The following is a 12,813-nucleotide window of genomic DNA, read 5'->3' on the forward strand; positions in this document are numbered from 1 at the left end:
CCCCCTTCTCTTCTCTACCCAACTCTGTGAATCTCTTTGTGTATTCTGGGCTTTGAAGAACACTTGGAACTGATTACTGGCTAGATCAGTCTCTCTCCTTTTGATTCCCCCTTTTATCTTCCTGGCCACCTCTGTCTCCTTCCTCCCTTTTCTCTTCTCTGTGTAACTCTGTGAACATCTCTGAGGGATCCAGACTGTGGAGAGCACATAGGGAAGTGATTACTGGCTAGCTTGCTCTTCCCTTTTGATTCCCCCTCTTCTCCTCCTGGTCACCTCTATCTCCCTCCTCCCTCTTCTCTTCTCCATGTAACTCTGTGAACCTCTGCATGTGTCTCTCACTGTGCAGAAACTTTTCATCATTAACCTAGATGTTTTATCAATGGTGCTGTATAGATGGAGAAGTCTTGAGGCTACTGTAAGAATAAGACTGAAAACCAGAGGCAGAAGGCATAAGTCCAAAACCTGAGAAAACCAGAGAACTCCTGACATCAGGGAACATTAATCGCTAGGGGCTCTTCAAAAACCTCTATACCTACACTGAAACCAAGCACCACCCAAGGGCCAACAAGTTCCAGAGAAAGACATACCACGCAAATTCTCCAGCAACACAGGAACATAGCCCTGAGCTTCAATATACAGACTGCCCAAAGTCACACCAAGCAAACTGACACCTCAAAACTAAATAGTGGACATTTCATTGCACTCCAGAGAGAAGAAATCCAGCTCCACCACCAGAACACCAACACAAGCTTCCCTAACCAGGAAATCTTGACAAGCCACTTGTCCAACCCCACCCACAGCAAGGAACCTCCACAATGAAGAGGAACCACAAACTGCCAGATTACAGAAAGGCCACCCCAAGCACAGCAATATAAACAAAATAAAAAGCCAGAGAAATACCCAGCAGGTAAAGGAGCAGGAGAGTTGCCCACCAAACCAAACAAAAGAGGAAGAGATAGGGAATCTACCTGATAAAGAATTCTGAATAATGATAGTGAAAATGATCCAAAGAAAACAAAATGGAGTTACAGATAAATAGCCTGGAGACAAGGATGAAGAAGATGCAAGAAAGGTTTAACAAGGACCTAGAAGAAATTTTTTTTTTAAAAAAAGAGTCAATATATAATGAATAATGCAATAAATGATATCAAAAACACTCTGGAGGGAATCAACAGTAGAATAACAGAGGCAGAAGATCAGATAAGTGAGGTAGAAGATAGAATGGTAGAAATAAATGAAACAGAGAGGAAAAAAGAAAAAATAATTAAAAGAAATGAGGACAACCTCAGAGACCTCTGGGACAATGTTAAACGCCCCAACATTCGAATCATATGAGTCCAGAAGAAGACAAAAAAAAAGATCATGAGAAAATCCTTGAGGAGATAATAGTTGAAAACTTCCCTAAAATGGGGAAGGAAATAATCACCCAAGTCCAAGAAACCCAGAGAGTCCCAAACAGGATAAACCCAAGGCAAAACACCCCAAGACACATATTAATCAAGTTGACAAAGATCAAACACAAAGAACAAATATTAAAAGCAACAAGGGAAAAACAACAAATAACACACAAGGGGATTCCCATAAGGATAACAGCTAATCTTTCAATAGAAACTCTTCAGGCCAGAAGGGAATGGCAAGACACACTTAAAGTAATGAAAGAAAATAACCTACAGCCCAGATTACTGTACCCAGCAAGGATCTCACTCAAATACGAAGGAGAAATCAAAAGCTTTACAGACAAGCAAAAGCTGAGAGAATTCAGCACCACCAAACCAGCTCTCCAACAAATGCTAAACGATCTTCTCTACACAGGAAACAGAGAAAGGGTGTATAAACTTGAACCCAAAACAATCAAGTAAGTGGCAACAGGATCATACTTATCAATTATTCAGTTCAGTTCAGTTCAGTCGCTCAGTCGTGTCTGACTCTTTGCGACCCCATGAATCGCAGCACGCCAGGACTCCCTGTCCATGACCAACTCCCGGAGTTCACTCAGACTCATATCCATCGAGTCAGTGATGCCATCCAGCCATCTCATCCTCTGTCGTCCCCTTCTCCTCCTGCCCCCAATCCCTCCCAGCATCAGAGTCTTTTCCAATGAGTCAACTCTTCGCATGAGGTGGCCAAAGTACTGGAGTTTCAGCTTTAGCATCATTCCTTCCAAAGAAATCCCAGGGCTGATCTCCTTCAGAATGGATTGGTTGGATCTCCTTGCAGTCCAAGGGACTCTTAAGAGTCTTATCCAACACCACAGTTCAAAAGTATCAGTTCTTCGGTGCTCAGCCTTCTTCACAGTCCAACTCTCACATCCATACATGACTACTGGAAAAACCATAGCCTTGACTAGACGGATGTTTGTTGGCAAAGTAATGTCTCTGCTTTTGAATATGCTATCTAGGTTGGTCATAACTTTTCTTCCAAGGGGTAAGCGTCTTTTAATTTCATGGCTGCAGTCACCATCTGCAGTGATTTTGGAGCCCCAGAAAATAAAGTCTGACACTGTTTCCACCGTTTCCCCATCTATTTCCCATGAAGTGATGGGACCAGATGCCATGATCTTCGTTTTCTGAATGTTGAGCTTTAAGCCAACTTTTTCACTCTTCTCTTTCACGTTCATCAAGAGGCTTTTTAGTTCCTCTTCATTTTCTGCCACAAGGGTGGTGTCATTTACCTTACCAATAATTACCTTAAATGTAAATGGGTTGAATGCCCCAACCAAAAGACAAAGACTGGCTGAATGGATACAAAAACAAGACCCCTATATATGTTGTCTACAAGAGACCCACTTCAAAACAAGGGACACATACAGACTGAAAGTGAAGGGCTGGAAAAAGATATTCCACACAAATAGAGATCAAAAGAAAGCAGGAGTAGCAATACTCATACTAGATAAAATAGAATTTTTTTAAAACAAAGGCTGTGAAAAGAGACAAAGAAGGACACTACATAATGATCAAAGGAGAAGAAGAGAATATAACAATTATAAATATATATGCACCCAACATAGGAGCACCGCAATATGTAAGACAAATGCTAACAAGTATGAGAGGAGAAATTAACAATAACAGTGGAAATTAACAATAATGTTATTAACAATAACATTTCCACAAAAATGGTGGAAGACTTTAATATCCCACTCACACCTATGGATAGATCAACTAAACAGAAAATTAACAAAGAAACACAAACTTTAAATGATACATGAGACGAGTTAGACCTAATTGATATCTATAGGACATTTCATCCCAAAACAATGAATTTCACCTTTTTCTCAAGTGCACATGGAACCTTCTCCAGGATAGATCACATCCTGGGCCATAAATCTAGCCTTGGTAAATTCAAAAAAACTGAACTCATTCCAAGCATCTTTTCTGACCACTACGCAATAAGATTACATGTCAGTTACAGGAGAAAAACTATTAAAAATTCCAACATATGGAAGCTGAACAACACGGTGCTGAATAACCAACAAATCACAGAAGAATTTTTTTTTAAATCAAAATATGTATAGAAACGAATGAAAATGAAAACACAACAACCCAAAACCTATGGGACACTGTAAAAGCAGTGCTAAGTGGAAGGTTCATAGCAATACAGGCTTACCTCAAGAAATGATACTGGATGCTTGGGGCTGGTGCACTGGGACGACCCAGAGGGATGGTACAGGGAGGGAGGAGGGAGGAGGGTTCAGGATGGGGAACACATGTATACCTGTGTTGGATTCATGTTGTTGTATGGCAAAACCAATACAATATTGTAAAGTAACTAACCTTCAGTTTAAAAAAAAAAGATAAAGACAAAAAAAAAGTCAAATAAATAACCTAACTCTACACCTAAAGCAACTTGAAAGGAAGAAATTAAGAATCCCACGGTGACTAGAAGGAAAGAAATCTTAAAAATTAGGGCAGAAATAAATGCAAAAGAAACAAAAGAGACCATAGCAAAAATCAACAAAGCCAAAAGCTGGTTCTTTGAAAGGGTAAATAAAATTGACAGACCATTAGCCAGATCCATCAAGAAACAAAGGGAGAAAAATCAAATAAATAAAATTAGAAATGAAAATGGAGAGATCAGAGAGGCAGTCCTAAGATGGCGGAGGAATAGGAAGGGAAGACCACTTTCTCCCTCACAAATTCCTCAAAAGAACATCTCAACGCTGAGCAAACTCCACAAAACAACTTCTGTAGGCTGGCAGAGGACATCAGGCAACCAGAAAAGCAGACCATTGTCTTCAAAAACAGGTAGGAAAAAATATAAAAGACGAAAAAGGAGACAAAGGAGGTGGGGTGGGAGCTCCATCCCGGGAAGAGAAGCCCATCCCGGGAAGGGAAGCCTGTCCCAGTAAGGGAATTTTAAGAGAGGTTTCCAAACACCAGGAAACACTCTCCCTGCCGAGTCTGTGGTGAGCCTTGGAAACACAGAGGGCAACATAACAGGAAGGGAAAAATAAAGAAATAATTAAAACCAAGAGATTACAAGCCCAACAGTAACTCCCCCAGCGGAAAAGCAGCACAGACGCCTGCATCCGCCACTAGGAAGTGGGGGCAGGGCAGGGACGCGCGGGAGGCGCGGGCTGCAGTGCTTTGTAAGAATCGGGCAGGAAAGCCCCACACACAACCAGAACGATCTAACTTGGGCTAGCAAACCAGACTGTGGGATAGCTACCACGCAAAAAGCTCAAACATAAGACACCGCCAGGACCGAGCACAGAACAAAGGACGGAACGGAAAAAACCGGCTGCAGACCATCCCCCGCCGGGGACAGGCAGCCAGAGCCGTAAGGACTGGAAAGGGGCAATTGCAGACCCAGAGAGACTTTACTTACCTAACTGCAAGCAGGCTTCTTTGCTAAGACTTCTGGGGGTGCTGGACAGTCGCCATCTGCCTCACAAGGGGTGCCAGCGGTCCACCCAGAAAACTGAGCAGCAGAGGCAGAAAAGGCGACAAGTCACAGCGATCACGCTCGCCAAACTCCTGAGCTACTCGGACCCGGGAAGGGCATAAAACGTAGACCCAACCGAATCTGTGCCTCTGAGGGCTACCTGAGCACCGAACCTGAGCAGCTTAGACCGGGGAAGTGCACGCAGCCTAGGGCCGGCCTCAGACGGTTCCCGGCTAAGCATTGTAGAGCCGGAGCGGTTGTACCCGCGAGAAGGGACAGGTCCAGCGGGGCTGAGACACTGTATGCACACGACAGCGCTATTTGTTTGCAGCATCCCCCCTCCCCACAGCGCGACTGAACTAGGGAGCCTAAAAAACCAGCATAAAGAAGAAGTTAAACAGAGGGAACCGCCTTGGAAGTGACCCCACACTGCCCACAACATCAGAGAAGGGCCAGATATACTTTTACTGTTTTTAAAATCATTCCTTTTTTTTTCTAACTTTTTTTTTAATAGTTAAGTCTTCTATTTCTCCTTTAATTTATATTTCTATAACCTATTATTACTATTCAAAAAAATAAGACTCTTTTTTTTTTTAAGGCAAACACCATATATAATCTTTGGGTGGTTATTGGTGTTTGTTTTTTTTTTATAATTCTTGTGGCTTTTTTTTTCTTTTCTTTTCTTCATTTTCTTTTTTCCTTTTCCCTTCTGCTTCTTTTCCTTAATATTGTATTTTTGAAAATCCAACCTCTACTCTAGATTTTTAATCTTTACTCTTTGGTTTTTGTTGTCAATTTTGTATATTTAAAAACCCAAACTTCACTACCCAAGTTTACCTGAGAGTGAGATTACTGGCTTGACCACTCTCTCCTCCTTTGGACTCTCCTTTTTCTCCACCAGGTGGCCTCTGTCTCTTTTCTCCCCCATCTCTTCTCTATGCAACTCTGTGAATCTCTGTGTGTTCCAGACGGTGGAGAACACCTAAGGAACTGGTTACTGGCAGGATTTGTCTCTCTCCTTCTCATTCCTCTCTCTTACCCTCCTGGCCACTTCTGTCTACTTCCTCCCTCTCCTCCTCCCTGTATAACTCCGTAAATACCTCTGAGCGGTCCAGACTATGGAACGCACATAAGGAAGTGACTACTGGCTAGTTTGCTCTCTCCTCTTTTGATCTCACCGCATCTCATTCCAGTTACCTCTAACTACCCCCGCCCTCTTCTCTTCTCCTTGTAACTCAGTGAACCTCTCTGAGTGTCCCTCAATGTGGAGAAACTTTTCGTCTTTAACCTAGATGTTTTATCATCGGTGCTGTATAGATGGAGAAGTCTAGAGGCTACTGTAAAAATAAAACTGAAAACCATAAGCAAGAGGCTTAAGTCCAAAGCCTGAAAACATCAGAGAACTCCTGAATTCAGGGAACATTAAGCAATAGGAGCTCATCAAATGCCTCCATACCTACACTGAAACCAAGCTCCACCCAAGGACCAACAAGTTCCAGAACAAAACATACCACACAAATTCTCCAGCAACACAGGAACACACCCCTGAGCTTCAATATACAGGCAGCTCAAAGTTACTCCAAAACCTTTGATGTCTCATAACCCATTGCGGGTCACTCCACTGCACTCCAGAGAGAAGAAACCCAGCTCCACCCACCAGAACTCCAACACAAGCCTCCCTAACCAGGAAACCTTGACAAGCCACTGATAGAACCCCACCCAAAGTGAGGAAGCTCCATAATAAAGAGAAGTCCACAAATTACCAGAATATAAAAAGCCGACCTCAAACGCAGCAATATAATCAAGATGAAGAGACAGAGGAATACTCAGCAGGTAAAGGAACAGGAGAGTTGCCCACCAAACCAAACAAAAGAGGAAGAGGTAGGGAATCTACCGGAGAAGGAATTCCGAATATTGATAGTGAAAATGATCCAAAATCTTGAAATCAAAATGGAATCACAGATAAATAGCCTAGAGACAAGGATTGAGAAGATGCAACAAAGGTTTAACAAGGACCTAGAAGAAATAAAAAAGAGTCAATATATAATGAATAATGCAATAAATGAGATCAGAAACACTCTGGAGGCAACAAATAGTAGAATAACGGAGGCAGAAAATAGGATTAGTGAAATAGAAGATAGAATGGTAGAAATAAATGAATCAGAGAGGAAACAAGAAAAACGAATTCAAAGAAATGAGGACAATCTCAGAGACCTCCAGGACAATATGAAACACTCCAACATTCGAATTATAGGAGTCCCAGAAGAAGAAGACAGAAAGAAAGACCATGAGAAAATCCTTGAGGAGATAATAGTTGAAAACTTCCCTAAAATGGGGAAGGAAATAATCACCCAAGTCCAAGAAACACAGAGAGTTCCAAATAGGATAAACCCAAGGCAAAACATCCCAAGACACATATTAATCAAATTAACAAAGATCAAACACAAAGAACAAATATTAAAAGCAGCAAGGGAAAAACAACAAATAACACACAAGGGGATTCCCATAAGGATAACAGCTGATCTTTCAATAGAAACTCTTCAGGCCAGGAGGGAATGACAGGACATACTTAAAGTGATGAAAGAAAATAACCTACAGCCCAGATTACTGTACCCAGCAAGGATCTCACTCAAATACGAAGGAGAAATCAAAAGCTTTACAGACAAGCAAAAGCTGAGAGAATTCAGCACCACCAAACCAGCTCTCCAACAAATGCTAAAGGATATTCTCTAGACAGGAAACACAAAAAGAGTGTATAAACCCGAACCCAAAACAATAAAGTAAATGGTAACAGGATCATACTTATCAATAATTACCTTAAACGTAAATGGTTGAATGCCCCAACCAAAAGGCAAAGACTGGCCAAATGGATACAAAAACAGGACCCCGCTATATGCTGCTTACAAGAGACCCACCTCAAAACAAGGGACACGTACACACCGAAAGTGAAGGGCTGGAAAAAGATATACCATGCAAATAGAGACCAAAAGAAAGCAGGAGTGGCAATACTCATATCCGATAAAATAGACTTTAAAAACAAAGGCTGTGAAAAGAGACAAAGAAGGACACTACATAATGATCAAAGGATCAATCCAAGAAGAAGATATAACAATTATAAATATATATGCACCCAATATAGGAGCACCGCAATATGTAAGACAAATGCTAACAAGTATGAAAGGGGAAATCAACAATAACACAATAATAGTGGGAGACGTTAATACCCCACTCACACCTATGGACAGATCAACTAAACAGAAAATCAACAAAGAAATACAAACTTTAAATGATACTTTAGACCAGATAGACCTAATTGATATCTATAGGACATTTCACCCCAAAACAATGAATTTCACCTTTTTCTCAAGTGCTCATGGAACATTCTCCAGGATAGATCACATCCTGGGCCATAAATCTAAACTTGATAAATTCAAAATAATCAAAATCACTCCAAGCATCTTTTCTGACCATAATGCATTAAGATTAGATCTCAATTACAGGAGAAGAACTATTAAAAATTCCAGCATATGGAGGTTGAACAACACACTTCTGAATAACCAACAAATCACAGAAGAAATCAAAAAAGAAATCAAAATATGCATAGAAACTAATGAAAATGAAAACACAACAACCCCAAACCTGTGGGACACTATAAAAGCAGTGCTAAGAGGAAAGTTCATAGCAATACAGGCATACCTCAAGAAACAAGAAAAAAGTCAAATAAATAACCTAACTCTACAACTAAAGCAACCAGAAAAGGAAGAATTGGAGAACCCCAGAGTTAGTAGAAGGAAAGAAATCTTAAAAATTAGGGCAGAAATAAATGCAAAAGAAACAAAAGAGACCATAGCAAAAATCAACAAAGCCAAAAGCTGGTTCTTTGAAAGGATAAATAAAATTGACAAACCATTAGCCAGACTCATCGAGAAGCAAAGAGAGAAAAATCAAATCAATAAAATTAGAAATGAAAATGGAGAGATCGCAACAGACAACACAGAAATACAAAGGATCATAAGAGACTATTATCAGCAGATATATGCCAATAAAATGGACAACATAGAAGAAATGGACAAATTCTTAGAAAAGTACAATTTTCCAAAACTGAACCAGGAAGAAACAGAAAATCTTAACAGACCCATCACAAGCATGGAAATTGAAACTGTAATCAGAAATCTTCCAGCAAACAAAAGCCCAGGTCCAGACGGCTTCACAGCTGAATTCTACCAAAAATTTTGAGAAGAGCTAACACCTATCCTCCTCAAACTCTTCCAGAAAATTGCAGAGGAAGGTAAACTTCCAAACTCATTCTATGAGGCCACCATCACCCTAATACCAAAACCTGACAAAGATGTCACAAAAAAAGAAAACTACAGGCCAATATCACTGATGAACATAGATGCAAAAATCCTCAACAAAATTCTAGCAATTAGAATCCAACAATACATTAAAAAGATCATACACCATGACCAAGTGGGCTTTATCCCAGGGATGCAAGGATTCTTCAATATCCGCAAATCAATCAATGTAATTCACCACATTAACAAATTGAAAAATAAAAACCATATGATTATCTCAATAGATGCAGAGAAGGCCTTTGACAAAATTCAACATCCATTTATGATAAAAACTCTCCAGAAAGCAGGAATAGAAGGAACATACCTCAACATAATAAAAGCTATCTATGACAAACCCACAGCAAACATTATCCTCAATTGTGAAAAATTGAAAGCATTTCCCCTAAAGTCAGGAACAAGACAAGGGTGCCCACTTTCACAGCTACTATTCAACATAGTTCTGGAAGTTTTGGCCATAGCAATCAGAGCAGAAAAAGAAATAAAAGGAATCAAGATTGGAAAACAAGTAAAACTGTCACAGTTTGCAGATGACATGATCCTCTACATAGAAAACCCTAAAGACTCCACCAGAAAATTACTAGAGCTAATCAACGAACATAGTAAAGTTGCAGGATATAAAATCAACACACAGAAATCCCTTGCATTCCTATACACTAACAATGAGAAAACAGAGAAATTAATTCCATTCACCATTGCAATGAAAAGAATAAAATACTTAGGAATATATCTACCTAAAGAAACTAAAGACCTATATATAGAAAACTATAAAACACTGGTGAAAGAAATCAAAGAGGGCACTAATAGATGGAGAAATATACTGTGTTCATGGATTGGAAGAATCAACATAGTGAAAATGAGTGTACTACCCAAAGCAATCTATAGATTCAATACAATCCCTATCAAGCTACCAAAGGTATTTTTCACAGAGCTAGAACAAATAATTTCACAATTTGTATGGAAATACAAAAAACCTCGAATAGCCAAAGCAATCTTGAGAAAGACAAATGGAACTGGAGGAATCAACTTGCCTGACTTCAGGCTCTACTACAAAGCCATAGTCATCAAGACAGTATGGTGTTGGCACAAAGACAGAAATATAGATCAATGGAACAAAATAGAAAGTCCAGAGATAAATCCACGCACCTATGGACACCTTATCTTTGACAAAGGAGTCAAGAATATACAATGGAGAAAAGACGATCTATTTAATAAGTGGTGCTGGGAAAACTGGTCAACCACTTATAAAAGAATGAAACTAGAACACTTTCTAACACCATACACAAAAATAAACTCAAAATGGATTAAAGATCTAAATGTAAGACCAGAAACTATAAAACTCCTAGAGGAAAACATAGGCAAAACACTTTCCGACATAAATCACAGCAGGATCCTCTATGACCACCCTCCCAGAATATTGGAAATAAAAGCAAAAATAAACAAATGAGATCTAATTAAACTTAAAAGCTTTTAAAGACAGCCTTCAGAATGGGAGAAAATAATAGCAAATGAAGTAACTGACAAACAACTAATCTCAAAAATATACAAGCAACTCCTGCAGCTCAATTCCAGAAGAATAAATGACCCAATCACAAAATGAGCCAAAGAACTAAACAGACATTTCTCCAAAGAAGACATATAGATGGCTAACAAACACGTGAAAAGATGCTCAACATCACTCATTATCAGAGAAATGCAAATCAAAACCACAATGAGGTACCATTTCACACCAGTCAGAATGGCTGCTATCCAAAAGTCTACAAACAACAAATGCTGGAGAGGGTGTGGAGAAAAGGAAACTCTCTTACACTGTTGGTGGTAATGCAAATTAGTACAGCCACTTTGGAGAACAGTGTGGAGATTCCTTAAAAAACTGGAAATAGAACTGCCATATGACCCAGCAATCCCACTGCTGGGCATATACACCAAGGAAACCAGAATTGAAAGAGACATGTGTACCTCAATGTTCATCGCAGCACTGTTTATAATAGCCAGGACATGGAGTCAACCTAGATATCTATCAGCAGACGAATGGCTAAGAAAGCTGTGGTACATATACACAATGGAATATTACTCAGCCATCAAAAAGAATCTATTTGAATCAGTTCTAATGAGGTGGGTGAAACTAGAGCCTATAATACAGAGTGAAGTAAGCCAGAAAGAGAAACGCCTACCAGGCTCCCCTGTCCCTGGGATTCTCCAGGCAAGAACGCTGGAGTAGTTTGCCATTTCCTTCTCCATAATACAGAGTGAAGTAAGCCAGAAAGAGAAACACGAATACAGTATACTAATGCATATATATGGAATTTAGAAAGATGGTAACGATAACCCTGTATGCGAGACAGCAAAAGAGACACAGATGTATAGAACAGTCTTGTGGACTCTGTGGGAGAGGGTGAGGGTGGGATGGTTTGGGAGAATGGCATTGAAACATGTATATTATCATATGTGAAATGAATAGCCAGTCCAGGTTTGATGCATTATATCGGGTTCTCAGGGCTGGTGCACTGGGATGACCCAGAGGCATGGGATGGGGAGGGAGGTGGGAAGTGGTTCAGGATGGAAACACATGTACACCCATGGTGGATTAATGTCAATGTATAGAAAACCAATACAATATTGTAAAGTAATTAGCCTCCAATTAAAATAAATAAATTTTTTAAAAATAAAATCTGCAGTAAAGAAAAAAAATTTAATAAAAAATAAATGCTTTTTTTTGAAGCAAGTTTGAGAAAATCAGGGTAAAATAAGCAATATATAACAACTGAAACCCATTACATTAGATAGTTCTTTAAATGTTGCCCTATATAATGAATCAATTTTCCATATAAGGAATTAGAGACCCAATGATAATTGTGCTTTATTTTAACAAACTCTCTGCGTTGTGCTTTGTTTTTATATGGACATAAGTAAATGTTTCTCCTGGGAAAATTCCACAAAGTTTAACATAAAACCTTGGAGAAAAAATGATAAAAGCAAACATCACATGGGTCAATTGCATTTAAACACTCAGTCCATTGAAGTTTTGACTAGACTAACCAACTGAAGGATGGTCCTATTATCTGAAATGCTATGCTTTATCAGATGAATTTTTTTCAGATGAATTCTTAAACCACAATATTTTCATTGGTCTATTGGTCACATAAGATTATGTCCTAATGGAAATACCAGGCCTACCATTCTTTTAGACTGAAAGCCCAATTTAGTTAAATAACTAGAGAAGACATTTTTTTCTTCCTCTCTGAATGAACTAAACATGCTCTTTATTTCAGTAGGGCTGGATCCTGTGTTAAAACACCCACTTTGAGGTGCATGCCCAAGGTGTCATATTAGAGTCAAGAAGACTCAGAGGCAGTTCAAAAACATGAAGCTAGAAAAAGGAATAATCCAAGAGTCAAATCAGATCACAAAACCCAGATCAGAAATACCAGAGAGCAGAATCTAGAATGAAGAAAACACAGAAGTGTAGATTTAACCAGGCCCCAAACTAGCATCCTCAGTTCTCTCCCCCACTTTCTTTTTCCCCCATCTCACCTCCCTCAGAGTGTACAATTATTTGTAAGTATATGATATGTATACT

This window comes from Ovis canadensis, chromosome 1, assembly GCF_042477335.2.
Source record: "Ovis canadensis isolate MfBH-ARS-UI-01 breed Bighorn chromosome 1, ARS-UI_OviCan_v2, whole genome shotgun sequence".
NCBI lineage: Eukaryota > Metazoa > Chordata > Mammalia > Artiodactyla > Bovidae > Ovis > Ovis canadensis.